Raw genomic sequence first — 27,259 nt, 5'->3', positions numbered from 1 at the left:
TCTTCCCCCAAGACTCTGGAAGAGCTCACTAGGATACCCAGAGAAATAGCCCTAAAGAGTAATTATCAGAAGTAAAATTCATTCTACAGTGGTCCTTTCTTAGATCTCATTCACGTATACTAACTTATTCAAGTAAAAAAAAATACCTTTGTTTCAAGGTCACTTCACCGCCAGAGCAAAGTCACGGTCTGTAACAAAGCTGCAGAATTTATGATCACAGTGGCTCTGGGTTATCCCATTTCACTATCACCAGATTCCTGTGTGAAAAGTACCACCAGTGCACCACCTTGACGAGCAAATGGAGGTAATTTTAAAACAGTAAGTTGATATTACTTGTTACTAATGACCTTTATTCAAGAATTGGCCAGGTCACTCCTTTTCTGAGCTCATCGGAACTTTAAAATCTGCAAGTAATTGGACAGCATCCTAGAGGCTCACCAGAAGCACTGAAACAAAGAATGGCTTCTCATCTTCCCTAAATTAACAATATGGACATCTTAGGGTCTAGTAACTTCACATTCATATAGAAAATACACTCCCCTAAAGCCTTCTTGTCTGAAAAAGCAAACAAAGAAGATAGCCAGCAGTATGACATTCAAAACATATTGTTATGTAAAAATAATAATATTGTCATTGATGAAATAATGCTTAACATTCAGTGGCCGTTTACTTTTGCAAGGTACCACCTCAGCATGTTGCACACATTAACTCATTTAGTGTCCACAACAATTGCCTACGCTACATTTTACTGTCAACCCCTTTTTGCAGATGAGCAAATCAAGGCATACTTGGCCAATAAGTTACACAGCTAATGAAAGTCACAGCCAGGATCTGAACCCAGAGAGCCTGTCTAGGGCTCACAGTCTTCTGCCAAAATGCCCATGCTATCATGCCACCTAGACTCCAAAGGCTTCCTTTGTATTTTCCATTTAATAATGAGTTAAAGCTGAGTTTCCAAGCCACTCTCACTTATCTTCAATCTATGAAATAGAATTTGAGAACTCACGGAACGGTTGTGAGAATTCCATGAGTTAGCACACACAAAGCACTTATTACGGCACATAATGAACATACTATAAACACTGACTAATACTATCTCTAGTCTCTTTTTTTCACTACTTTCTCTCGGATGTCTTTGATGTTTGCATATCCATTCATTCAGTCAACAGGCATATAATTCCTCCCATGTGACAGCCTCTACGGGAAGCACTGAAGAACCACAGATAATACATGCTTTCAGAGTTCTCACAGCGTGGCTGAGGAATCCAGTTCACACACCCCCACGTACTGTGTCATGTGACAAGCGCTATCATATAGGAGTGCTATGAGAGCACAGGGGTGCTGCTGAGTCATAGCAGCATAGAAGGGGTGATGTAATAATCCATTAGAACTAGAGCACAGGGGACAAAAGAAATGGACCCTTAAGGGAAATCTTCCATTAAAAGACTATTGAAAAGGTTTGGTGAGAAGAGGTAAAATAAGTAAAAGTCATAAAAAAACGAGAAAAGGAAAGACAATATTAAGATAAAGAAATGTACTGATGTGGACATGGAAAACAGTCGGAGGTCAAGTTAACGCTCTCTTTCTTTGAACTGGGTATTCAACTAGGCCAGACGTCTACGGCTTCAAACGAACACATGCTGTACAGGTCATCGGTGAAGCACAATCATTAAGGCAAACACTCTCTCAAAGCTTCTGTGAGATGAGCAGGGCAAAAAGGGAATGAGTGGATGATCACAGGACATAAACTCAGGTAGGAATCTAATGCCCCGGGAAGGAAAGTTAGCTTTCCCGCTCTCTGCACATGCTGGTGTGTCCCCCTAACTTCAGGCCACCCACTGCACTTCCTAGGATTCTTGCCTACCCACTCCCCATAAAAAGCGTTCCATGTACCCAACTCCAGGCTTGAAGTTCCACTTCAAGTTCCACTGTATTGACAATGTTCTTATTTAAATGAAAAACTTGTGGTAGCTCTATTTTGGGTATTCCTTGTAGTTGTTTTGTTTTTTACTCTCTTACTTCCTGCATCAACATTGGAGTTCACCTACACATATTCTGGCATAAAAAATGTGTTCAATTTCCTCTTGCTAATTAGTTCCACTGGTTTCAGCAAGGAATAAGATTATAATAAATGCTAAGCTCTGCTTAATAATTTTTAGTTTGATCCTCCAATTTGACATTTCTCCATGTGCTGATGTGGGGGCAAATGAGAGGACACAGTTGTCTAATGTGGTTCAAGTCCTCAGCTTTTGCCCCTCTGAGAGAATCTTGTACTCTTCTGATATTTTTAAGGTTGACAACTTAAATTTTTATCATAAATTTAATGAGGATGTAATTTCCATCACAGTATGTATGTATTTCATTTTATTTTTCCAGCTTTATTGCAGTATAACTGACAAAAATCATCTATTCATAAAAGACATATGGACACATCCATCACTTCACATGGTGTGTGTGTGTGTGTGTGTGTGTGTGTGTGTGTGTGTGTGTGTGATGAGAACATTTAAGACCTACAACCTTAGCAAATTTCAAGTATACAATACACTACTATAAACTAAAGTTACAATGCTATTCATTAGAACCCCAGAACCTATTCATCTTATAAATAAAAGTTTGTACCCTCTGACCAACATCTCCCCATTTCCCCTATCCCTTAGCCTGCCCTTGGCAATCACCATTGAACTCACTGGTTCTATGAGTTTAACCTTTTTAGATTTCACATATAAATGATATCATACAGTATTTATCTTTCTGTATTTGGCTTATTTCACTTAACATCCTCCAGGTTGATCCATGTTATCTCAAAAGGCAGAATTTCATTCTTTTTTATGGGTGAATAATATTTCACTATATATATATATTTATATATGTATTTATTTACATACATATACACACACATACATATATATGGGCATACATATATGTACATATACATAATAAATATAATTATATACATACCAAGGAATATATGTATTTTAACCATATTATTGTTGCAACCCTGGGAGCTGTAGATTTCACTCATTTAATGAAATATGTCCACTAAACAATCTAATTGCTAAGTCTGTCCTCATTGTCAAATCAATAAACCAAATCAAACTTACTTTCATTCAGAAAAGCCTGACCTCATTTTTCAATTCAAATAAATGTACTAATCTGCCTTCTCTGCAAATTTCCCTACCCCCTATACACACACACACACACACACACACACACACACACACACACAATCAAGTCCAATTCTAAAAGAAAGAAATAAAGCATGCAATCCTGCCATGAATTTGTCACCAAGATAAATTAAGACTCTGCCCCATCTATGATTCTGACCAAAGCTCTCTCTGCTTTACTATTTATAAATTCTCATTCAGGAGCTAAGAATTCTTAAATGGTCCCTTTATTGGGAGAACCAGAGGATTTTGCTCCCTGAGGCAATCAACTATTGAAAGATTCATGCTGGGTAAGAAGCATGACCGTCTCTGTCAAGTGGGAGAAAAGCAATTTGTGAATGGAAAGGTAGGAAAGGAGAATCAGCCAGCCACAAGAGCTCTCAGGAAACCAATTTTAGGAAAGTAAATACATACATTGAGCATCTAAATACCATTAAAACTATTTTTGCATGTAAAATCCCTGGAAAGTTTCCATGAAACCCCAGGCACACATATACCCCGGTTTAAAGACTAATCTAAGAAACTTCTCCAGAGCTGAACTCAAATTGAAAGCCAAGGAAATGAACTGTGAAAACTGTCCAACATAATGTCCTAAGCACAGAAGCAGAATTACGACACAAGACTGAAAGCTTTAAATATGTAAGTACAACATAAGGGTGCAGAGTTCAGACTGGAATCACCAAACACAGGGCCTGGATTCCAGCTCTACCACTTATGAGCCATGTGACTTTGAATAAATTCCTTTATCTGCCTTTGTTTTCAGCTTTATTGAGCTATAACTGACAAATAACACTGTGTAAGTTTAAGGTACACAACGTAATTATTTAATATTACCACAATAAGGTTGGTTAACACATCCATCACCTCACATAGCTACAGTATTTTGCAGGGGTGAGAACCTTTGAGATCTATTCTCCTAGCAACTTCCAAATACACAATACAGTCCTGTTAACTATACAGTTATACTGTATAGTTCAGTATAGTTCAGTGTAACTATTCAGTTATACTGAATTCACTTATTCTAACAGTTATTCAGTGGAGTCCATGTGGAGTCCATGTCACCTACAAACAAATAATTTTATTTCTTCCTTTCCGATTCAGATGCCTTCAGTTTTTGTTCTTGTCTGACTGCTCTAAGACTTACGGTTCTACGTTGACTAGGAGTGGAGAGATCAGATTTCCTTGTCCTGTTCCTCATTTTAGAGAAAAAGCTTTCAACATTTCACCATTTCAAAAACACAAAAATCATACAATCATTTCAACAGATGTAGATAAATCATTTGACAAAATTCAATATCCACTCCTGAAAAAACTCTCAACAAACTAGGCTAAGGATCATACCTCAACAAAATAAAGGGCACGTGTGACAAGCCCTTTATTTCCTTAAGGCTCAGCTTCCTCATCTATAAAACACAAGTGATGGTGATGATGTCATGACGATGATGGTGGCAGTGGTGACATAGTGATCTTATTTTAGTGGCTCACTGAAATGTTATGAGGATTGAATGAGATAACATAAGGCACTTAACACCAAACCTAGCATGTAGTAGACACTCAGTAAGTACTAATGGCCAGCAGTTTGGGCTATGAGTAAGAAAAACCTTGTTAACAGTCGACGCAGACAAAATGGAAACATACTGTTTTCAATTACAAGTCTGTCCTATGTCTCTACAACTGCCTTCCATGAATCTAACCCCAATCAGACCACAATTAAGGAAGAACATAAAAAGTTTCCCTTCTTACTAGTCACCTGAGGGATAATAAATAGCACTAAGAAGATTCTACTATTTTAAGCCACTCAGAAATCTTTATCTGAATTTCAAATTGTTTAAGGTGCCCAGAGTCTAATAGCATATGACATGGTTAACTACAAAGAAAATGAACTTAAGAGAGCTGAGTTAGAAAACCCCTACAGGTGTTAAGACATAGTCTTTTGCAAACCAAGAGATTAGGAATTTAATTTGCGGAAGTACGGAGGGGACTTCCAGTCATTTGTCTGGGACAGCTTAGTGCAGATAAGAACTTAATTTGCCTGAATGACCCAGACTTAATATCACAAACATTCTCACTTCTGAAATGTGCCTGGAGCTTTGCCTTTGAGAGGACATCCAAAAAAATCAACAAAAAATTTCTAGAAATGAAGGTACCTTAATAAGTCATAAAAAAAGATATTACTAGACATCTGTTAAGACTGAATGACATGAACATATAACCAATGAATTTCTCCACAGATCAAGTTCACTCAAGATTATAAGCAGTTAATTCCATTCCATTTCAAACTTTGCTACCACTGGTTTGTTTTTTCATCTATACCTCCTCATTTACTAAGGTAAATCAGAAGACTCAATTCTACCAATTGCCTCTAAAAACAAAGAACAAATAATTAAATGGTGAAGAAGATTCGGCAACCCAAAATCATGGCTTATTTTACTACTCAACAAACTATGACACTACGTGGAGTACTACACAGTATCACTACATGGAGCAAACAGCAAATAGGCAGAGAATCGAGACATCACAATGCTACACCCATAAGATAATGTGTTACACCTGGGTCCTAGAGGCAACTCTGGAAATAATTATATTTCTCTAACAAGGTGCAACAATTTACTATATAAGTGAACATAATCCTCCAAAGAACATCAAAAGTAAAAAAAAGATATATTATCCAATAAACTGTGATTTGGGAGAGAAAAATGTGCTAATCGTAGTAAATGTAATTTTCACATTAGAGATACGATCTAACAGGTACTGCTTTTCTAAACCCATTCAAGCTGGTTCTTTGAGTCTACAAAGGGATCTCTATGAAAGGCTTCGTTTCTAAATTTTCAATTAAAATGTATCTATGATTTAGACTGGTACCATACGGGGACAAATTTTACAGACTTTTCTGAAAAGTTGAGGCATGTGATGACACTGATGACACTGCATTATTAAAAGGAATTTCCTATTAGTGCAGTAAGAGTAATTTAGAAATGGCATCCTAATGTTATGATACCATAACTCAGAGCAAGTTCTAGATCTTAAGCCAGATAGTTTTCAAGAAGCAATACCAAATCCTCCAAATAAAAATTTTATTGAAGTGTTAAAAGCATTATAATCATCACATCATTTCCTCTGGAAACTAGAATTAACTGTAAGGTAATCTGTGATGTTTTGCCTGTATCTGAGAAATCGGATAGGTGATTAAATAAGTGAATTACAGCGTGCACCAGACCTTTTTGGTCCTATTAACTTCCTTAATGTTGAATAACAAAACGCAGTAGGAGAAAAGAATACTTGTAAAATCAATACCATAACTGATTGCTTCAAAACAGAGAAACTGACGACTGACTATAAAAGCCAGAGGAAAATATCAGGCTTATGATAGGTTAAAAAAAAAAAAGAAAACAAAAAATATTTCATATTTGCAAACAAACATAACCCCTGTAGTTTCTTTCACAAATATCTGAGAGAGAGAGAAACAGGGAGAGAGACTGAGTCACAGCCACAAACCTGAAGTGGTTTCACCTGTCCTTTAAGATTGATTCTCTCCATACAAGGATGATGGTCTTTCCAGTATTTCTTTTTCAAGCTTATGGTCTACAGAAATACCCCCATCTGTGAGCTAGAAGGACAGGCACACATCATAAATCACGGTGGACAGACCAGCTTCATGCTCAGTCAATTCCTCAGTCAACACTCTTCCCCAGTCCAAGGCAGCCTCACCTCCTCTGAGGATTAGCTGCCACATAATCACCACTTGGATTGCTCAGCACTCTTCTTTCACATGCAGCCTTCTAAGAAAACCTTTTTCCTTATTTTCCTCCCACTTTCTTCAGATAAAAAAGTTGAAGGGAAAAAAATACAATGATCACTAATATGTCCTCCCCCAGATTCAACATCTGTTAACAATTTGCCACATCTGCTCCATCGCCCCAACATACACACGTGTATGTTCTTTTGCTCACCCATTTGAAAACTGCAGAAATCCTGATAACCACGCCCAAAACCTTCAGCATGGGATTTGTAAGAATAGCATCTCTAATACGATCACATGTTATTATCCCACCCAAGAAAATAAATAGTAATTACATATTATTTACTATGCAATCTGTGTTCAAATGTCTCCAATCGGTGACAGAATGTTTGTTATCACATCCCCCTTCAACCTGGATCCAATCTAAACTCATACATCACAAGTGGTAATTATGTCTCTACAGTTTCCTTTAGTCCAGAAACACTCACTCACTCTCTCTCTCTCTCTCTCTCTCTCTCTCTCTCTCTCTCTCACACACACACACACACACAGTTTTTTTATGACAATGACTTTTTCAAACGTTCCAGAAAACTGTCTTATTAAATGTCATGCATTTTGAACTTATGTGACTTTTTTCCTCTTGAGGTCATTTACCTTCTCTATCCCCTGTGTTTCCTAAATCCTTGAAGTTCAGCACAGGATTGATTAGATTCAAGTGAAATATTTTTGCAAGAATATCTCAAAGTGGTGGGTTTCTATCATTCATCTATACTCATGAGAAGGCATTCTTCTGCAAGGTAGAGGTTTCCTTCTTGTTTCCCTCTCCCCTGCCTCCTCCTCCCAATCCACTACTCTTTTTGAGTACCACTACAGATCAAATACGTTTACTTATTCCAAAAGCTACAGTCAAGTATTCAAATTGTCCCAAACTTGACAACTAGGAACTTCTTTAAGCTGCTGGGTTTTAATACAATGTGATTTAAAAAGTCATCTCCTTTTTCAAAGGTTATTTCTCTACTAAAGAAAATCACCACTCATTCATTTAAATTAATTCAAAATTATCTGCTAAATATTTACCATGTGCCAGAGACTTTTTAGGTGCTGGGGGTATATTAATAAACAACAGAATCTCTACTATCATGGGCTTACATTATAGTTTCTGGAGACAAACAACAGCCAGAGAAATAATTAGGTAATATATCAGATGGCGGTAAGTGCGTAGAAGAAAAATAAAGCAGCAGAGAGATGAAGAATGATACAGAGTATACATATTTTAGAGAGTACCCTTCTGATAAGATGACATTGGGGAGAGACCCAAATGAATTTGAGGGAATAGCCTGTATCATCTGGAGGGTGAGAAACCCAGGTAATGTTAACAGGACAAACACCCCACTTTCGGCGTTTCAAAAACCGTAAAAAGATAGTGTGGCTGGAGTCCAGTAAGCTGGGGCTACTTGTGGGAAGTAAGATCAGCAAAGAATGGACCCTAACATTTTCATATACTTGACGTGTAAACAAGATTGGTTTGTTTTGTATTTTTACCATAAAGTAATAATTTTTCAAGCAGGGGACTGAGCATGGTTCTTGAGTGGGTTGAATGGTGGCCCTCAAAAAGATACTAACATATCCTACCTAAACCCAGGAACTTGTGAATGTGACCTTATTTGGAAACAGGGTCTTTGTAGATCTCATTAGTTAAGATGAGGTCATACTATATTGGGTGGATCCTAAATTCAATGATTGATGTCCTTATAAGAAAATAACACACAGAGAAGACACGCAGAGACACAGACACACAGGAAGAAAGCATGTGGCAGCAGAGGAAGAGCTTGGAGTCTTGGAATTGCAAGCCGAGAAACACCACGGAGCTGGGAGCCACCAGAAGTTCAGAAGACCCAAGGATTCTCCCTACAGCCTTCAGAGAAGGCCCTGCCAACAGCTTGGTTTCAGATTCCTGATCTTCAGAACTCTGAGAGAATGAATTTCTCTTGTAAGCCACCAAATCTGTGTTAATTTATTAAGGCAGCTCTAGGAAACTGATGCAGTATTTTGTTGCATGAAGCTTGACTGAGCATGGTTTTTCCGGTCCCGCTGGCCTGGATTCCACTCCTGCCTCTACCATTTCCCTACTTCCCAGAGCAAGGTGCCAATCTCATTTTCTTAACTATGAAACAGGACTATAGTCTAACCTGCCTGTGGTTATTAGGAATCCTCAGTATAAAGCAGTGGTTCTCTACTTTAGCATGGGTCACAGCCACCTGCAGGGCTTGTGCAAAAACCAACTGCTGGGTCCCACTCGGGGTTTCTGATTCCATGGGTCTGGGATGAGGGCTGACTGTCTGCACCAGTAACAAATTCCACATGATGCTGAGGTTGCTGCTCCTACGCTTGATCTTAGCCAAAAGGCCGAGAAGTGATAAGGCTGCTGCCCCTGAGAGCACACCATGAGAACCAATTCATGGAGACAGGGATACAACAGATGTTCAAGAAACTATTCCCTCTTCTTCCTCTACTCTTCCCAGAAGTCAAACTGTCATTATCCTATGAAAATACATTTGAATATATATTATATAACCAATCCTATAGCAAGAAATACCCATCCCCAACACATACAAAATTGGATGATGGCCAGACCATCTATAAAAATAGAATTATGACCCACAACTTGCAGCAACCAGCCCAGGAAGCCAACCCATTATCAACAGTAACCAGTACAGGAAGCCAGAGTACAATCTCTCACAACTAGTTCAGGAAGCTGATCAATAACTTCCAGAATAATCAGCCCCAAATGACCAGGATTAATTAATAACGGACAGCTTCCTTCATTTGTCCTGCTTCTAATTAGTCTGCCTCCAGCTTCCTCATGCAAACAGCCCTAATCAGAGCATACCTGAACCGCCCTTTTTTTCCACTATGAAGCTTCCCCACTCCACTGCTTGCCTTCGAATCTCTGCCAACTGAAAGTGATGATGGCGGACCCCCTTACTCTACCAAGCTCTGAATAAATAGCCATTCGTTGTTCTCATTTGGATGGTGTTCATTTTCTTCCACAACTAGGAAAAAAATAACTTAAAATCCTCATTTTATTTTTGTGGCATTTAAAAAAAATTTTTTTTACATTTATTTATTTTTGAGAAACAGAGTGAGACAAAGCGTGAGTGGGGGAGGGGCAGAGAGAGAAGGAGACACAGAATCTGAAACAGGCTCCAGGCTCTGAGCAAGCAGTCAGCACAGAGCCTGATGTGGGGCTCGAACCCACAAACTGTGAGATCATGACCTGAGCCGAAGTCGGATGCTCAACCGACTGAGCCACCCAGGCACCCCTGTAGCATTTTTATTCTGTAACTTAAATATTCCTTCCAAGACAGAACAGTATAGTTGGGGGGTTAAGGGGGAGGGGCTAGGGGAGGTCTTGCTTTAGAACCAGAAAGACCTGGGTTTCAAAAGTTGACTCCTTTAGCTATAATGTTATGCAAATTCTATAATCTCTTGCAACGTGAGTTTGCTCACTGATGTTCCCAACGCAAGGAACACTGACCACCTACTATTTAGGGCTGCCCTAGAAAAGAGATGATGACAGTGCCCAGCACAGAGTAAGGGCTGAGTGAAGTCAGCTGTTTTGAGTAGGCTATGATTTTCACCATTGAAACATTTAATCCTGTGATTCAATAACCTTCTGCCATTAGGTTTGGAAGGTTTTTTTCGTTTTGCTTGTTTTTTAAATTAAGTTACTTGGAGTATAGGACCAAGTCCCCCATCTTAGAAAGTAAAGGATGGGCAGTCTAGCATGGATATACTGTTTTGCCTACAAGTGAAAGAAAACCACCAAAACCACTTCATCTTAAATCTCAGGGACAAAACCAAAGTACATCCAGGATTCACAAGGGCTGAATCTGAACTGATAAATAAACCAGGTTACCCTCTCAGTAAATGCTTGGTTTGATCATCACCATTTATCTCGCACCTGGCTTCCTCTCCTTACTCAGTCTGCACAGGGCCCTTAAAATAGCCACCCCAAAATGGTAATGATCTGTAACTCGAGGTGGATTTGGGTTACACACGTGCAGCACCTGTCAGGTCTCATCTAATGGCTCACTTAAGACACAGACATTTCACTGCATGTAGTGGATCTCTTTTCCCTCATCAAATTGTAACATACCAAAGACAAAAAGGGGATCATACTCAACTCCAAATCCCCAATACTAGCACAATACCTGCCATGTTGCCAAATCTCAATACATTTTCATTATTACACAAAGAAAGACAAACTTAAAAATTTGAGAAATTTTACTTATTGGGATTCATTCTGAAAGATGTGTTAAAAGTTCTTATTTTAATTAGTGATTACATTCAAATGAATTAATATAAACAGATTTAAATTTACTTACTATAAAGAGAACTGTATTTACAAGCAAACAATTAGTGATTTAATTACGGTGCAAATTAATCTGGGTACATGACTCTACCACCACCTAGTGGAAGTAGATGTGTATTACCATATTTGAAAACAAGACAAAGACTCTAAATGAGTTGATGGGCCATGAGCAAAAATACATTTCGACCAGGCACCTGTTGGATTCTAGAAAGTATCCCAGGTTCCATGAGGACAGGCTTAGCTCACGTCTGTCTTGATCACTGCTGTATCACCACAGCCTAGGAGAATGACAAAGCACTTTGTTGGATTCCAATAAATATTTGTTCACTGACTGACTAGACTCTGGGATTAAGAGGAGACTGAGCTATGCTCTTCAGGAAAGACATTCAGCCATCTAAAACCATCAGAATTTTATTGAGACAATGGAATATAACGTAGCAATTAAAAAAAAATACTGAGCTATCCACTGAAAAGGCACAGAGAAAACTTAAATCATATTACTAAGTAAAAGAAGCCAATCTGAAGCGGCTACACATTACATGATTCCAACTGTGTGACATTCTGGAAAAGGCAAAATTATGGACATAATAAAAGTATCAGTGGTTCTGGAGCACCTGGATGGCTCAGTCGGTTAAGCCTCGGACTTCAGCTCAAGTCATGATCTCACCGTTTGTGGGTTCAAGCCCTGTGTAGGGCTCGGTGCTGACAGCTCAGAGCCTGGAGCCTGCTTTGGATTCTGTCTCCCATGCCCCTTCCCCACTCATGCTCTGTCTCTCTGTCTCTCAAAATAAATAAATGTTAAAAAAAAATTCTTAAATATATATCAGTGGTTTCCAGTGGTCAAGGGAAAGGGAGGGATGAATAGGCAGGGCACAGGATTTTTAGGGCAGTGAAACAATTGTGTGCTACTCTGCTGATGGACACATGCAATCATACATTCGTTCAGACCCACAGAATGTACAACCAACTCCATGAGCGAACCCAGTGGGGGGATGCTGACAGTGGGTGAGGCTGTACAGGTGCAGGGGTAGGGACATATGGGAACTCTCTGTGCTTTCCACTCAATTTTGCTATGAATCTAAAACTGTTCATTGGGGGGAAAAGTCCATTTTTTAAAAAATCAATAAATTTTATACTCTTGACTATAGATTTCAAATGAGCAAACCTACATTTAACGCATACATCAAAAGTATGATATTGTTTTCAAATGCCTAAGTCTATGCTTAATAAATGTTACTTCTTCACCCCCATTGCACAACCCCAACTGCTAACACCTAGGTAGCTACCATCAAGTAGCTATAAACAAGCCACTGTTTCCTCATCTATAACATTAAGATAGCTAGACTAAATCTCTCACTCCCTTCCTAATTTAATACTCTTTTAATTTAAAAAAAGAAAGAAAGAATACAATGTAAACTTTCCTAGCGTATAGAAAAAGAAAGAAAACTGTCAAATACTACAGCACCACACAGACACCAAAACCTGACAAAGAACAGATGACAAATTACTGTCAAATCTCACTTACAAATATTAATGCAAAAACTTTAAAAGTAACACCAAAAGAGCACAGAAGTGCTCTAAGTGAAAGATAAGCTATGAGCACAATGTATTCATTCCACTGATGCAAGAAGAGTTGAATAGTAGGAAATTTACTCATATAAAGAACCATATAAATAGAAAAAAGAAAAGTTAATGATCATCTCAGTGTATGCCAAAAAGCATAAGACAATTTTTTTTAACGTTTATTTATTTTTGAGATAGAGACAGAGCATGAACGGGGGAGGGGCAGAGAGAGAGGGAGGCACAAATCGGAAGCAGTCTCCAGGCTCTGAGCCATCAGCCCAGAGACTAACACGGGGCTCGAACTCACGGACCGCAAGATCATGACCTGAGTTGAAGTCGGACGCTTAACTGACTGAGCCACGCAGGCGCCCCAAGACAAAATTTTTAAATCATTCCTGATTTTTAACACTTAGCAAAGTAGCAATAGATGACTATTTAATATAACTGAAAAACGCAAAATTTTATATCGGTCCAAAACTCTCTAATGTTTCATTGGAAACATGACTGAAACATTAAAATAACAAAGCATCAGAAGGAATGAAGCGAGCTCACCATTTTTTTTTAAGTTTATTTATTTTAAGAGAGAGAGAGAGAGAGAGAGGGTGCATGCATGTGCACGGGCACAGAAGTCAGGGAGGGGCAGAGAGAGAAAGAATCCCAACCAGGCTCCATACTGTCAGCACAGAGCCTGATATGGGGCTTGAACTCATAAACGATGACATCATGACCTGAGCCAAAATCAAGTGTAAGACGCTTAACCCACTAAACCACCCAGGAGCCCTCATCATTATTTTTTAACTTTGATCTAGAAGTATTAGCCAATGCAAGGGAAAAAAGATATGCTTTTTTTTATTCATCAACCATTTTTATGGTGCTTACTATGTGCCAGACACTGTTTTAAGCACTTTATAAATATTAATTTAATTCATATAATCTTCATAACAATCCTATAAAATGTACTATTATTATCCCATTTTACAGATGGGGAGATGGAAGGACATAGGGAAGTAACTGGCCTAAAGTCACACACTAGCGAGTTATTGAAGGTGCCATAAAAACCCAGCCAGGGAGTGGTTCGAGAGCCCAAGCTCGTCACCACCACACTATATAAATTTCTATACTGGAAAGAAGAAAAAAGTACCCATACATTCAGATGTTATGACTGTAGCTAGAAAACCCAAGGGGGAAGAAACCAAAATGCTGTTAGAAAGGAGTATTTAGGAGAGTGGTTGATTACAAAACATCAAATAAATAAGCAATAGTATTTTGATATGTTAACAACAAACACTTAGAAAATGTATTTATAGGGGCGCCTGGGTGGCGCAGTCGGTTAAGCGTCTGACTTCAGCCAGGTCACGATCTCGTGGTCCGTGAGTTCGAGCCCCGCGTCGGGCTCTGGGCTGATGGCTCGGAGCCTGGAGCCTGTTTCCGATTCTGTGTCTCCCTCTCTCTCTGCCCCTCCCCCGTTCATGCTCTGTCTCTCTCTGTCCCAAAAATAAATAAACGTTGAAAAAAAAATTTTTTTAAAAGAAAATGTATTTATAATAAAGGTGCCCTTTATACTAGTGACAAGAAAAAAAAAAACCTAACTGGAATTAAAAATAAATATACAGCTCCTATTTGAATAAAACTTTACATCTCTGCTAGTTTATCAGTGAATACGACCTCCAAATGAATAGGAAGTGAGGTATTCAAAAGACGCCAAGGGCTCCTCAAGCACCTAAGCTACAAGAGTAGCTTAAAAGAAGGTACTCAAAAGTACCAAGCTTAAAAGACCTACCCTTCCCTTCCCCCACCTACCTGGATCAGGTAAGTAATCTGTTTATACCCAATTTAAGGCCAGCCCTCAACAACTGTAATGTCTTGTGTCACCAGCCCAAGAGCATGGACAGGATACAGAGGAGCTTTTCGGCAAATTATTAGTAAGCCTCAACTGTGCTCACACAACAGTGAACATGTTTACTACCTGAAAAACACCAACTTTCCAAACAAAGAGACAGAAGGGGAAAATCTAAAAGGTACACATGGATCTTCTCATTGGCTCCTATTCTAGTTAAGGACCTTGACTAAAGTTGAGCAGTTAATGCCCAGATGAAGACAGCTGCTTCCGCCCAGCTGACTCACATTAGGTCCATGTGTGAGAAAATTGTTCACACTGCAGAAAGAGAAATCCTGAAGAAATACAGAAATATGCTCCCTAAAAAGTAAGGCTCATTCAGCTATGAAATGAGAAGGGAAACTGCAATTCTCTCTAGGAAATATTTTTATAGGACAGATATGCATCCATAAAAAGCTGTTGTGCATTTTGATAGGGTTAAATGCCTTCAGTGTCAAGGTGAGCCCCATAACTTCTCAGTCAGCCAAGCAACCAGTCAACAATTTGCAGAGTTCCTACTATGAGCACAACTCTCTGCACCACTTATAATAAAACCTAAGATATGGTTCCATCAAGGAAAATACTGATTATATGGTTGGGGACATAGAATAAACACACAAAAGAGAACACAAAGCAATGCATGAAATAAAATAAGGCTAACTAATAATAGAAGAACTTCTCTCTGCTTTCCCATATATGTTTTAGGAATGAGAATACAAAAAGCAGTCAATCAGAGCAGAATTTTATTTCCTCCAACTTTTAGAAGCCGAGAGGATTTGGAGCTTTTTAAGAATATAGAAGTAAATAACCTATAGCAATGGTAATAACTGATCAGAGATTACTGAAAACACACTAAAACCTCAAAGAAATCTCAATAATATTTATTCTCCTGCTTCATTAAAGCAGTCACTAAGTAATCTAAACACTTCTATACACAAGTCACTGTGCACGGCTCCTTTGAAGAAGCCAAAATGAAACAGATAAAAATACACAAAGAATTCTTTTTTTTTTTTTTTTAATTTTTTTTTTCAGCGTTTATTTATTTTTGGGACAGAGAGAGACAGAGCATGAACGGGGGAGGGGCAGAGAGAGAGGGAGACACAGAATCAGAAACAGGCTCCAGGCTCTGAGCCATCAGTCCAGAGCCCGACGCGGGGCTCGAACTCACGGACAGCGAGATCGTGACCTGGCTGAAGTTGGACGCTTAACCGACTGCGCCACCCAGGCGCCCCAATACACAAAGAATTCTTACATAAAACAACAGGACCAGTTGTTCTGAGGGCAGCTCTTTAACAATGAAAGAACTGGGACTGAAATTCTTAAGTCTGTAAATGAAAAGAAACAGTTAGCTGTGTGTCTGTTTATGTTGTGAGGATAAAACCCACATACGGGGTTAAATCACTGTCCTCCCTAAGTATGGGACACTTTACAACACCACAAACTTACAACTGAGGAAGTACAGTGACAGTTCACATTAATTCAATTCAACAAATATGCACTGAATTATATTATGCTCAGTGCCTGAAATGTGAAGTTGCCTAAGATATGGACCCGATTTGTTGTGTTGCTGTCTTTAAATAAGGATACAACCAAGTCCAAGTACTTGATCTGAAAAAGCTCATGTTACAGAGTTCTCTTTTTTGGGAGGTGGGGAATTACCTTTAAAAAGTAAGGTTCCTTGAAACAGTCCCATTTTTCCAATCATTAACTACCTAACCAAGAAGCTAGAGAGCTGGAAAATCACTACATTTTACTTGTAAGAACTGAGCAGAATAATGAATTGGAAATAAAAATTAAATATCTCTAAACCTAAAATGCTGTATTGGTTCAATGTAAAATTATGGCATCCTACATGTACATGAAATTTTATTTACACAAAATCTATCACACAAAGCAAGATATACCAGCTAATATTTCACTGCACTATTAGTAAGTGTAAAGAGGTTTCCAAGTAAGAAATGTGCTCTGTTAAAAGCTTTAGGGAGATGGAACCTCCCAATCCTGCAGAAAAGGCAGATACAGCCTTGAGGCAAAAATGCTAGGAAGTGACAGAATGCCTTCTTTACAATTTGCAGCTAGGTTATTACCCATGATAAATTGATAACCATTCATTAACTTTGAGAGCAATAGACAACTGGCAGGCTATTTCATGCCTCAAAGAATTTATGGCAAAAATGACAGGTGACTTTGAATTCAGAAAATAAAATGGATTCTTGGAAATTGTTACTTTCATGCATTCTTCTTCTAAATAAACTTGGAGGCAGATACAGATATTTGCTGTGGATGAGAATTAAAGGTCATGATTTTCCACATCAGTGACAAAAGGATTAATGTTTATCAGTTTCATCAGCCTGTCAATCAAAATATATACGTGAATCAGGCATTAAAGGTATCCCAATACAAAATCACTCTGGATCATAAGAAAGAAGATTACACAAAATATACATTAATAACATAAATTAAAACAGGGTGCAATTAAGATTTAGGGACTGTGTTTGCAGGTTCCCCTCGGCTGGCACATCCTAGCCTCGAACCACAATGCTGGCGTTCCCTAATTAGGGTTTTTGTCTGGTTCTTTTTTCTTCTAATTCTCCCTGTTCCCAAACTGATCTATACATAAGGCTTCAGCTATCAGCTATACTCAACTATCTCCAAGAAAACCTCTCCCTGAATTAAAATGACTGTCACCTTTAGCTGCATATTAGCATCACCTCTCATTTAGAACATACCAAGCTGGGTCCCTATCCCAGGTTAATTAAATCAGAGTCTCCATGTGTAGAGACAGGGCCTGGTTTTGTTGTTGGTTAGTTTCTCTGATGAGCGGTCAAGGTCCAGGCCTATTGCTCCTTCCCATACATCCATCACGCCAACCCTCTCCTGATAATCTCCACCTGAATATCCCATAGGCACCTCAAATTCTCTCCTAGCTGACATACTCATCCACCAGCACTAAACTAGAGCTTTTACTCTCCCTGTCTCTTAACTGACCACAGGAGCATCAGGCAGTCCTTCCTCTTTGCTTCCACAGTACTCTGTCCATACCTTCATGAAAGTATTGAATACGATTTATAGTAACTATGTGTATGCCTATCTCCCCTGTAAGACTGGGTAGTTGTTTTCTGTTTGTCTCATCTTAGCCCTCAAAGCATCCACATATGACTGGTATGAGGGTGAGTGATAACCAAAAGCCGAATTTCTATAGTCAGGTTTAAGAAGTAACTACAAGACTGGAAAACTGGAGACACGGCTAGGGAATGATGAACCAGACAGACACAGGATCAGAGTCATGAAGGACACAGAGGAAGGGCATGGTGTACCTAAGACCTAGCTTCATTAGCCTCTACCGTGTACATGGAGTGGACCTAACTGATGAAATCTGACCCTGCACTGAAGCCAAACAGCCCTAAAATGTCTATCTCCCCAAATTTAAGCTCTTTTCACCCTCACTGCCACAGCCTGTAGGCATCTCCATCACCTCTGCCTAGACTTTTAAAAGAACATCTTAATTCATGTCCATATGGCCAATTTCTTGCCACCCCAGGCTGAGACTGACCACAGAGTGACCTGTAAAAACCAGTCTCCTCCCATTACTCCTTCATGGGAAATTCTCATGTGGCTCTCAGAGAATGATGTCCAAATAACCTACCATGGTCCAGAAGGCTTTTCTCAACCTAGTTCTGACCAGCCCCTTCAGCTATTCTCTTACTATAACCAATACCATAACCAATTCATACTCAAGTGCTCTCCACCAGGCCACAACCTGGTTCCTGTACATAAGCTCTTCTTATAGTAAAAATGCACAATCCATTACCCACACACACCCAAATTTTACAAAGTCTGCTCAATTATTATTAAAGGCATACGATAACCTCTTCGATGAGGCTACAGCAGAGGAACACTCCCGTGCATTTACTTTCTCTTTCCAAAAGTTTTTCTGGAGGCCCTACTATGTGACAGGCACTGGCATAAACAATCCTATAGCACTTGGTTCAAACTTGAATTATGATGTTTATAATGTTGTACTAAAAATATTTGTGTTTTTACCTCCTCCATCAGTCTGTGTTTCCTGTAGATAAGAACCATAATTTCTGGTCCAGCTCTCTGATTTTTCTAACTTCAGTCCAAGAGCGGCCCAAGATGCACGAAGACTCCCTCGAGGGCAGTTCATAGCTATAGCGGCCCCTGGATCAGACTACAAGGACTGATATTGAAATAAAGGCTGGAGCCCACATGGAGAATACAAATAGTGAACCGAAAAGTGAAGAAAGGTCAAAGCAGGTCTTCATCCCAGATAAGAAGGACACAGGTAAATGTGACAAACAGGGCATGGAAACTGGGCATGGAAAAAATTAAAGACTAATTTTGAACTAACATCATGAATTCAGCTCATCTGTGCATGACTTGATGCACTTTGCTGGAACAGGCTCACAACCTTCAAAGGGCAAAACCACTCTAGATACACTACATTCATCTTTGTAACCATCCCACAACCTAACCCAGTACTAGGAATGGATGCTGCAAAGTGTGCTGAATTGCCACTTCTGTAAGCAATGATCAAACACGTACACATGCACACAATGCATTCATATGACCCAGAAGGTAAAACAAAGCCATGAGAAACACTAAACTTCAGAGCAGGATGACAGAAGAGATCTAGTCTAAAACTAGTGACTTGAGATTACTAACACCTAGCACACAGTACATATCAAAAGACGAATTTACTAATTTTACCATACACAAATCACTAAAGCCTGGACTAAAATATAAAATCAGGAGCCCTGGACATAAATTGTCTGTCATATGGACTGAGCATCACATAAAACCATTCCATAGCAAGGAAAAAAAAAAAAAAAAAAAAGGTAGCCAAGCAAAGAGAAGCAGAGATGAAAAGGTGCAGAATAACATGCCTGGGTTCTTGAAGGCTTTCCAGTCCCTAGTTTCCAATCCTTTCCCAAGTCACAAGACACACACCCGCCCTTCAGTTCTGACAGACACCCTGAATCCTTTTAATATATTTTTGCTTAAGCTAGCTCCAAGCTGGTTTCTGTTACCTGACAACAGTAATACCACAAGTACTTTGCCTCCGCTGCCTTAATCACATCCAAGCACCATATTGCCAAAAACATCTACTCCTTTTATAGCTCCTATTTCATTTCTTACTCTTCTTTCCAACCAATTTACTCTATTAATATCTACTGATCACCTGCTTCATGCCAAACACTGCTAGGACCTGGAAACAGAGTCCCTGCACTCAAGTTCACAATCGGCATAAGGACTTCTTTCAAACCACAGTCCTTGCCCAATTTGTAAAATCAATTTAGTCAGTCCCAAGAAGCACTTTTTAAAAATTTGAACATAAGAGAATAAAGACAGAAATAAAAGGTAAGGTTAAATATTGTTTTCTATAACTTTTGCTCCAGTTACATGTATGTCGGTACTGGATAACAATGCAGTATGTATTTCTTACTGTGAGCCATGAACAAACAATTTTAAAACGACCAATGGAAACCAATTTGACAATAAATTTCATATATTGAAAAAAAAAAAACAAAAACAAAAAAACGACCAATGGGTCCCTATTTCCTAATAACCTCAACAAACTCCAAGGAAGAGGGCAGACAAAAGTTGTACCTTAGAGAATCCATTAATGCTTTAAATAATAATAAATAATTTTAATTGGCATATCCTTAGTTGGTGTTGATTTTACATGCTTGAAAACAGTTATCGGTTTGCCTCAAGTAGATTAAACATTCCTTCTTGTTTAGTTTTAATTAGCTAAGCAAATCCTTTTCTCTTTGCTTTAAACAGTACAGAGAAAGTTCACATCAGCATGTCAGAATTATTATAAACTCTTAATTAGCTAAGTATAAATTTAGTAAACTTCTGCCATACTTACAATGAATGCTGACCAAGCAAAACCCAATCATCATCAGGGTAACTATTCAGCTACAAGAAATGACAAGTTAGCCTGGAAAAAAGAGACCATGAGGCAAAAGACAGCTATGTTAAAATATTATTAAAGGCATATAAGGACTCTCGGGGCGCCTGGGTGGCGCAGTCGGTTAAGCGTCCGACTTCAGCCCGGGTCACAATCTCGTGGTCCGTGAGTTCGAGCCCCGCGTCAGGCTCTGGGCTGATGGCTCAGAGCCTGGAGCCTGCTTCCAATTCTGTGTCTCCCTCTCTCTCTGCCCCTCCCCCGTTCATGCTGTCTCTCTCTGTCCCAAAAAATAAATAAAAAACATTGAAAAAAAAATTTTTTTAATAAAAATAAAAATAAAGGCATATAAGGACTCTAAAGCGTTTAAAGTAACTTCTGAAAAACATTAGTTGAAGAGAATGTGAGAATAATACATCAAATAAGCCTTGGCCATATTCTCATATGTCTTATATTTTCCAAGTATCTTGAGCCTAAGAATCTGAGTTCATTTCAAGGAAAATGAATTAAAACATGTTTATTCTCTACTGGCTGCCAATCTTTATCAGATAGAACTTATGGTACATTAGTCCACAAGAATATTTACTGAACACCCAGTATATGTTGCTCTAGGAATTACACAGGATGCCATAAATGACATGGAATGTCATGAAATACCGACATGTTAAAATCCATCATAAACGTTTAGGACAACTTTAGTGGCAGAAAATAATCACGTCATAAGAATGTTCCCACAGAAAAACAAAAACCTATCATACAAAGTATGGAAGTCTATTTTCATGTTTTTCAAAAACATATACATATACATGCCACTTATTCATCCATTTGGTTACAAAGAAGTATGTAACTGAAGGTGAAGAAAAATATGTGTGAAAAATTGAAATTGAGGGGCCCCAGGGTGGCTCAGTCAATTAAGTGCCCAATTCTTAATTTCCGCTCAGGTCCTGATCTCACGGTTCATGGGTTCAAGCCCTATGTCTGGGTCCCCGCTGACAGCACGGAGACTGCTTGGGATTCTCTCCCTCCCTTTCTCTCTCTGCCCCTCCCTCGTGTTCATGTTCTCTCTCTCTCTCTCTCTCTCTCTCTCTCTCTCTCTCTCTCTCTCTCTCAAAATAAATAAAGAAACTTAAAAAAGAAATTGAAATTGATAAAACGTACTCATTTTTTTTTCTGCCACAAGGAAAGTACTGCCATTACCTGATTTTCACAGTGGCACATACTTCTAGCTTCACAGAACATCCATGTACATTCTTGACATCTGAATGAATGAGCATTCATTCTCATTTAGTCTAAATTAATTGCAGGTCTGACTAATTCTAGGTACATAAAGATGAAGGCAGTCACAATTTAGAAAAAGCAAACACATAAACCTAACTGTAATTTAATTCACAAAGTACAACAGAGAAGAATATCTCATATGGTGTGGTGGGGAGGGAAAGGAAGGCTTTTCCACGAAAGAAGTGAATTTAAAACACAGGGGAGGAGGCACCCAGGTAAGGTATGTGTGGAGATGCAGGGAGGCCTGGCATTCTGAGCCCAGCCAAGAGGAAAAGAATCAGCCTGCTGGGTGTGCAGCAGGGCAGGAGAACCACCTCCAAGCAATCTGGTTATAGCTGAAACAAGTTCAGGGCAGAGACAAGATAAGCCTGGAGTTAAAGAAATGGTCAGACTTGGGGCGCCTGGGTGGCTCAGTCGGTTCACTGTCCGACTTCGGCTCAGGTCATGATTTCGCTGTTCGTGAGTTTGAGCCCCGTGTCGGGCTCTGTGCTGACAGCTCAGAGCCTGGAGCCTGCTTTGGATTCTGTGTCTCCCCCTCTCTCTCTGCCCCTCTCCCACTCATGTGCTCTCTCTCTCGCTCTCTCTCTCTCTCTCTCTCTCTCTCTGTCTCAAAAATAAACATTAAAAAGAATTTTTTTTTAAGGGTCAGACTTTATGACCCCTTTTGGACTTCATAAGAAATCAGGATCCAGAGAAATTTCAAAAAGCTCATTCTGATGGCTGGCAGAGGATGGACTAGTGCATAAGAAATCAGGAGGGGGTAAAGTCACTTGTCAGAGTTGCTGCATGGGGTGGCACCCGGGTGAGATAATGAAGGCTGGAACTGACAGTGGGAGGAGGCAGGAAAGAAGGACAACTCGAGATAAACTTAGTAACAGAGAGTAAAGTTAGCCAGGCTTGCTGACTGACTGGAAAGAGAGGAGAGAAAAAGTCAAGAGGTGGTTCAAGATGAGGCAAGGAGGGATACATAGGCACAGTAAGGATTTTAAGCCCTGAACTACAAACAATAGCTAACAGGGCAGTAAGAATGGGTACCAGATGATGAGTCAGGAAACTATGGCAGAAATTTAGACAAGAGGCTATGGGATGATGGAACGATGGTTCTGACTAGGGTGATGACAGTGGTGATAGTGAAATAAACATATACTTGAGAAATATTTCGTCGCTAAAATCAATGGGATTTGCTGTCCATCAGGTTGATGGGGCAGGAAGGAGAGACGACGTCAAGAATGCCCCCCAGATTTCTCATAAAGGCAAAACAGTGGTACCAATCACTGAAAGAAAGTGGAAGAAGCAGATTTAAGAAAGTTTGAGAATATACAGTGTTTTAAACATGTTGAATTTCAAGCACCTCTGAAATATCCAAGTAGAAATATCAAGTAGGCAGCTGAATATAAAGGGCCAGAATTCAAAAGAGTGGCCTCTTCACACTGAAAATACAGTTGGGGGAATTATGTGTATATAATCAACTGTAACCATGCCTGAAATCCTGAGGAAGAGGAAGAATATGGACCGAAAAGATGGTCTACAAACAGGCACTGAAAAGGTCTAAACTTCTAACCTTTGGATGCGAGGTGAGGGTAACCCTACCAAGGAAACCAAAATGGCATCTTCACTTGTAAAAAAAAAAAAACCTTTTGAGAAATTTAATTGTGAAGGAAAGGAGATAAAACAATACACAGCCTTAAAAGGAGATGGATAAGGTAAGGAGCTGCTGTTTTACTTGTTTCTGATGGAAGACAATGGAGAGACAGGTTAAAGATAAAAGAGGGGACACTCAATCGCATAAATTCCAAGACGGTTGACATACAGCATCCAGCAGCCCCACAGAGGGATCAGCCCCTCCTCTCCAAGAAGGTGTCTGTTCAAACAACAGTTTGTGTGACTCTAGGGCGGTGGCTGAGGAAGCGACCCTGGAACCACACAGTTTCCTCCAGATTCTCACAGTTCTTCCAGCCTGTTGCCATTGAGGTATAAATGGTCCTCTGTGGCCTTTTTTTTTCAGGGATCTGTGAATGTTTATTTATCAATAGTAATATCTTACTTGGTGCTGTATGTGAAAGCAAAGAAAGACAATGGTTGTGTCATACAATCTTTTTTTAGCTTGATGGAGGGCATCTGAGACTGTCACTTACTATATCTTCTTGCTTTAGGAAGCAAATTCCTCAAAAGTGAAGAGCACAAAACGCAGGGAGGGACAAAATATAAATAAAATGAAAGCCTCTCAACTAAAGCTCTTATTTGGTTTTCCAGATGCTATATCTTTCAAGATGGCAATAAGAAGAAGACAGAAAAATACCCTCAACAACAACCAAAAATCATCACATGGTACACCTTAAACTTACACGGTATGTCAATTACGTATCCATAAAGTTGGGGAGAGGGGAATGCCCGGACACCAATTAAAGGTTTCTTGTCAAAATCTGTTTCATTAGACCCAATGGATATGACAGGAGATGGTCTTCTATCAAATAATTTGGATTCTCCATCTAATGACTTGAATCACTTTGGGAAAAATAGACTAATTCACAAATCTGGTACTAATGCACGTGTAGGAAAAACTGTCAAGTGCTATCACCTGCAGATGACCAAAACCTGACAGCATCTACTTTTGAAACTATGCCAAAAACACTGCTAATAACCTCTCCCATTGCACAGGAAATCAATACTGATATTAAAGCATAAGGAAAGAAGTTCAAAGTTGGGAAGAAGTGCTGGAAGAACACCTATTGCTGAGACAATGGGGAGCTGGTATCGCTCCATTATTTAGGACAAGACAGACACACAACACTGGACAAAACTGAGTTTTCATATATAATAGTATGGCCCCTCTTTACCCTGACAAAAACTACACAATATGCCTTTTTTACATTTACATACAGTTAAGTTTTTGATATACAGTTCTATAATTTTTCATGAAATACATAGATACAAAACAGTTCCATTATCCCCAAAATTCCCTTGTTGTACTCCTTTGCAGTCAACCCCTCTCTCCCGCCCTGCCCATGCCAAATGACCTTTTGGGACACTGTGCACACACTACTGGGGTTCACAATCACAGTCATTTGTCTTTGGCCATTAAGAGATGGTACCACAGAGATATATGATAGCCTTTTCGTCCTATACCCAGGCCACTGCCTACCTACTGCCCATTCAGTGCCTTCACAGTCCACTACCAGAGCAAAAGACAACTTCTAGAATCACAGTATGACAAGTATATGCCAAAAAGAACAAAGAGTATTGTCATATGTGGTCAATTTCCTTGCCCAACCACTGAAGCAGCCTTTGCTGCTGGCCATCTGCTTTCCACCATCACCACATCGCCTATCTACTACCTCCCGAAAAGGTGAAGTCTCATCAACTACTTCTTTAATCTGTATCTTTTTACCTTTTTGACAATTTCTCTTGGTTGGAAAAAGCCTTAAATATTATAAATTTCACTATCTCCTAGTCCAGGCTTGGTGTTAGTTATATTAATAAAAGCTAAAGAAATTTACAAAAATGGCTGGCTCCAGATTGGGGAGGCAAGATACAGGATAAACCTGGAACATTTTCTTGTGCCAGAGAGTAAGAAGGTGTTCCAAAAAATTATGAGGAAGATCAAAAAATGCAGGAGCCAACATGAAGGGGCTCCCATGAGTCAAATCTGTGACAATTTCAGCATCAAAACAAACAGAACAATAATGGGATTGTAACCCACTGAGTAAAATAGGTTGTTTATTATTTCTAAATTATCAATATGAGTCCATACCAATAAAAATTAGATAAATGAGAAGGGGGGACTCCTCCTTTGAAGGAAATAAACACTAATAAATGTGAGGAGTGAAGAAGTTAGAAAACTATTATTTTAAAACCATCACAGTAAATACTAGTTCAGGCAAAAACCAATCATAAGCAGATGCTAAATAAGGGGGGGGTGGGATGATGAGGATTTGATGTTTTCACTGTCTCAAAGTGTCTACCCACAGACTGGCTTGTTAGTTACAAGGGGAAAAACTGTAACTACTCATCCCAGACAGTACCCTAACCAGATGATGAAAATTTCACCAATGAGGAACACAGGGACATTGTGTGCCTCCTAATGTGACATCCTGAAAAGGAGCATCACTTATGCAGTACTCTGGCTGGGAATGAACAATCCAAGTCTCATCACCAGAAAACATCAGACAAATCCTAGTCTAGGAACAACTTATAAAATAACTGATTTGCATTCTTCAAAACTACTGACATCAGAAAAATATTAACGTCATAACAGACTAAGAAAGGCTAAGGGACTATTCCAGATTAAAGGAGACTAAAGAGTCATGGCAGCTGCATGAAACATGGGATCCTAGAATGGATGCTGGACTGAATATTTGGAACCAGTGGCAAAACTGGAAATATGGAAGAGATACAAGTATTGTGTGAATGTTAAATTTCTTGGATTTGATTAAGCATACAGTGGTTATAGAAGAGAATATCCTTGTTCTCAGGGAACACACACTGAAGTATTAAGTAAAGGGACATTATATATGCAAATGACTCTCAATGGTTTAGAAAAAAAAAAAAACTGTGTATGTTTGCAGATAAAGAAAAATAAACACAGGGGCACCTGGGTGGCTCAGTCATTTAGGCGTCTGAATTCAGCTCTGGTCATGATCTTGTAGTTCCTGAGTTTGAGCCCTGCGTCAGGCTCTGTACTAACAGCTCAGAGCCTGAAGTTTGCTTCAGATTCTGTGTCTCCCTCTCTCTCTCTGTTCCTCTCCCTTGACTTCTCAAAAATAAACATTAAAAAAAAATTTTTAAGAAAAATAAATACATATAAAGCTAATGTGGCAAAATGTTAAAATTTGCTGAATTTGGGTAGAGGGTATACGAGAGTTCTCGGTACTATTCCTTCAACTTGTCTATAATTTTGAAATTATTCCAAACTAAAGCTTTTTTAAGTGGTTTTCCTAACTTTAAAACATTTTTAAAATAAGAATACATTTTAAAAAATAAGAATGCATTTACACTTCATCTATAATTTTAAACATAATTAGCAAGCTAACAAAAGATACTTTCCAAAAGATACTTTCCAAAGGAAAAGATCTAAAAATCGACGTGATATAAAGCACAGATAAATATTTTATGAGAGGATTAAAGCTCCAGCTAGCACAGCAATTATGCACTGGTGCTCAGCTTACTGTTTCAGTTGGATTTCATTTTGGGCTCATCAGGGATCCCCCGAGTAAGATTAAAACACTTTATCTCTTATCTATAAATAGATCATTACATTTGAATACAAAATACTTCTATAAAAATGTAGGAAGACTATTCCTAAAGCCAACTAGGTTAAGAACAGCACAGG

The 27,259-nt window shown here is 39.0% G+C and overlaps 1 protein-coding gene and 1 long non-coding RNA gene across 4 annotated transcripts in view; one reads left to right on the top strand and one right to left on the bottom strand.

Annotated features, from left to right (window-relative positions):
* SMYD3 (SET and MYND domain containing 3) overlaps window positions 1-27,259 on the bottom strand; it is a 686,941-nt gene that overhangs the window by 612,630 nt on the left and 47,052 nt on the right. The gene's annotated exons all lie outside the window — the stretch shown is intronic.
* Window positions 1,681-26,504, top strand: LOC109495518. Its single transcript, XR_002150945.3, has 3 exons — window positions 1,681-1,753; window positions 18,774-19,023; window positions 24,184-26,504. It is a non-coding gene; the product is annotated as an uncharacterized LOC109495518 (long non-coding RNA).

This window comes from Felis catus, chromosome F1 (assembly GCF_018350175.1).
Source record: "Felis catus isolate Fca126 chromosome F1, F.catus_Fca126_mat1.0, whole genome shotgun sequence".
NCBI lineage: Eukaryota > Metazoa > Chordata > Mammalia > Carnivora > Felidae > Felis > Felis catus.
Note: the sequence above shows the minus strand (reverse complement) of the source record. Positions and strands in the feature narration are given on the sequence as shown.